This window comes from Galeopterus variegatus, unplaced genomic scaffold, assembly GCF_000696425.1.
Source record: "Galeopterus variegatus unplaced genomic scaffold, G_variegatus-3.0.2 Scaffold3172, whole genome shotgun sequence".
Taxonomy (NCBI): Eukaryota; Metazoa; Chordata; class Mammalia; order Dermoptera; family Cynocephalidae; genus Galeopterus; species Galeopterus variegatus.
In genome coordinates this window covers 95,695-99,298 of record NW_007729283.1, presented here as the reverse complement: position 1 = coordinate 99,298, position 3,604 = coordinate 95,695, and the positions used below count along the sequence as shown (strand labels likewise).

Sequence of the window (3,604 nt, the reverse complement as noted above, 5' to 3'; positions counted from 1 at the left end):
TTTAAAAAATGCTTTTATGAACATGGATATGGAAGTTTCGTTTTGAGACATTTCTTTCAATTGGGGGGGGGGGGGAATATACCCAGAAGTGGAATTGCTGGATCATATGTCAATTTAAAAAAAAATTTTTTTTGAGGAAATGCCATATTGTTGTTTACACAGTGGCTATACCATTTTACATTCTCAATGACAGTACATAAAGGTTCCAATTTCTCCACAACCTAACCAGCATTTGTTATTTTCTTTTTCTGATAGTAGTATCAAAACAGGTGTGAGGTGATACCTCATTATTGTTTGGGTTTGCAGTCTCCTAAATGATTAGTAATGTTCAGCCTCTTTTCATGGCTTTATTGGCCATCCATATATCTTCTTTGGAGAAAATTCTATTCAAGATATTTCATCACTTTTGAATAAGTTGATCATTTTTTTTATTTTTTATTTTTTGGCTGTTGAGTTTCAGGAATTCTTTATATATTCTGGACATTAATCCCTTATCAGATATCTGGTTTGAAAATATTTTCACCCATTCCATGAGTTGCCTTTTCACTGCTGATAGTATCCCTTTATTGCACAAAAGCTTTTAATTTTCATTAAGTCCAATTTGTCTATTTTTTCTTTTGTTGCCTGCACTTTTTGGGTTATATCCAAACAATCATTTTCAAATCACATGTCATAAGCTTTTGCCCTATGTTTTCTTCTGAGAGTTTTATAGTTTTAGATCTTACATCATGGTCTTTTATCATTTTTGAGTTAACTTTTGTATATGGTGTCACATGAGTCCAATTTCATTCCTTTGCATATGGATATCCAGTTTTCCCAGCACCATTTGTTGAAAAGACTGTCCTTTCCCAACTAAATGGTCTTGGCACCCTAATAAGAAATCTTCTGACTATATATGTGAGGATGTATTACTAGCCTCTCTGTTTTATTTTTTTATTTTATAATTATTTATTTTTTGGCTCATTTCTCCTTATACATTTGGAGAGGCACAAAGCGCTTAAATTTTACATGCTACAAAGTTATTACAAATCTCAAACTTTTTAGCCACAGATACTTTACTTACTCTATTTAAAGAAAAAGTTTTCAAAACATCTTAGTTGCTTAATACACAGAGAACTTGAATATACGGGAACTACATATTTTTAAATGCTTGTACTTCTTGCTTTAATAATTGCTTATTCAAATGGAATCCAGCTGATAGAGTTTGGATGTGTTGTCCCCCCAAAACTCATGCAGAAATCTGATCCCCCATGTGACAGTGTAGGAAGCTATTTGAGTCATGGGGGTCGATCCCTCAGGAATGGATTCATGCTCCTCCTGGTGGGGGAGGGGGAGCTGAGTGAGATCTCGTTCTATTAGTTACCACGAGAGCTGTTTGTTTAAAAGACCCTGGCACCTCCCCTCTCTGTCTCTTGCTTACTCTCGCCAAGTGATCTGCCTGTACCCACCGGCTGCCTGCCACTTTCCACCAGGAATAGAAGCAGCCTGAGGCCTGTGCCAGATGTAGCTGTTCCAGAATTGTAAGCCAAATAAACCTGTTCTTTATAAATTACCCAGTCTCAAGTATTTGTTATAGCAACACAAACAGAATAATACACCAGCATAAAAGGAAGTGAAATGTAAAAGAACATGAAGCAAATACTTTGAAAAAATCATGAAATTAATGTGCACAACATGAAAAAAGATGTGTACATAGAAGTTCTACAAAGATTCACTGAGCCACCTAGGCTTCCATGGCTTGTGCTGTCCATTCTGGTGCTGTTTGATTAATTTTCTCCAAAAGGTTATTTACTTGGAAACAAAGTGTTTGGATCTGCTTGTCCCACGTTGGCAGGACTTCTTGTGTTTCAAAATGAAGCATTCCATCAATCTGGTCAATAAATCCATTTATACATCCTTCTGTTATCATTTGAGATGCTATCTTTTCTGTCTTATCTGCAGGGATCTCTAGAAGAGCTCCAAGTTCTTCACAAGTGATATTATTACATAATTTGCTTGCAGACAACAAATTATGTTCAATAACAGCTCTGTCTAAGATGCTGGAACCATCAGCTGTAGTTGCTTTTTTGTGAGGCATCAGCATGGCAGTTAATTCTTGAAGTTGATTTCCTCTGATGATCTTATCTAGATATATTTTCTCTAGGATCCCATAAGCAGCAAGATGCTGGCACCTTTCATCCTCTAAAAGAGCAGCTATTATCTGAGAATGCTGCTGTCCTGCTGATGCTAAGATGGTCCAATGCAAAGCACGTTTTAAGGCCTTTTGCCTTTTGCTTTCATGGACTATGACTTGTAAGAGCTCACTGAACCTTTGTGCAGCTTCAATGAATTTTGTTCTATAATCAAGAACACATGCATTGTATACCTTATAATATATCTGTAATGGTTCATTGGTTGGTTCATTCTGAAGCAGTGATGCTCAATTTATGTAGGCCTCTGCCTGAACTGGATCATTATCCTCCAGGTATAGCCTAGCAATCTTCAGGTAGGTCTCCAGTTTATAATCTACCTTGTACTGTTTTTGTCCTGTTTCCAAAGGCATTCCCACTGACACTTGGGGTGCATTTCTTCAATCTTCTTTCTCATATATGGATGCAAGATGTTGTCTTATGGAAGCAACTTGTTCCTCAAATGAAATGACTCCAGGCTGGATCTTTTCCAAAGTGAAATGATAATTTCTTTGGCTATGCTATCAGGTAGGTTAGGGAGATGTGTGCAGAAATCAGTCAGCAACTGTTGTGAGATCATGAGACTGACATTCTCATTTACCATTGCTTCCACAAAAGCTTTCAAAGTTCCAGTTGTTCTGCCCCACATAACTGAATGGCTTTTTCCAGGATTTGATGATACTTACTCACCAGATCTTCATGAGAGCTGCTCGAATTCATTAGCTGGACTAAATTCTGTTGCATGGCTGCCACCATCTTTCTTCCAGCTTAGCCATGGCTGCAGGGCCTCTAGCCTCTCTCATTTAGTCTATTAGTCTATAGATAAATCTTTATGCCATACCACATCAGTTTGATTTTGGTAGCTTTGTAGCATGTTTTGAAATCAGAAAGTGTGAATCCTCCACTTTGTTCTTCTTTTTCAATACTGTCTTTGGATATTTGGGGTCCCTTGAGATTCCATATAAATCTTAGGAGAGATTTCTCTGTCTCTGTAAAAACACCATTAGGGTCTTGATAGGAATTGCATTGAATCTGTGAATCAACTTGGATAGTATCAGCAGTTTAACATTAGTAAGTCTTCCAATTCACGAACATGGGATATCTTTCCATTTATTTATGTCTGCTTTAGTTTCTTTCAGCAATGTTTTGTAGTGTTCACTATACATGTTTTTTTACCTCCATGGGTAAGTTAATTCCTAAAAATTGTATTTTATTTAAATTTATAAGAAAATAAAATTATTTTGTTAGTAAACATTTTATTCTTTTTGATTCTATTGTAAATGGAATTATTTGCTTAATTTCCTTTTCAGGTTGCTCATTGTTAGTGTATATAAATGCAACTGATTTTTGTGGGTCGACTCTGTATCCTGCTACTTTGCCAAATTCATTTATTAGTTTTTTTTTTTTTTTTTTTTTTTTTTTCCGTGTCCGGAAAG

The 3,604-nt window shown here is 36.0% G+C and overlaps 1 protein-coding gene and 1 pseudogene across 1 annotated transcript in view; both read right to left on the bottom strand.

Moving 5' to 3' along the window:
- The window catches only part of LARS2 (leucyl-tRNA synthetase 2, mitochondrial), a 186,647-nt gene that overhangs the window by 135,266 nt on the left and 47,777 nt on the right, over nt 1–3,604 (bottom strand). The gene's annotated exons all lie outside the window — the stretch shown is intronic.
- LOC103599974 lies at nt 1,789–2,924 on the bottom strand (annotated as a pseudogene).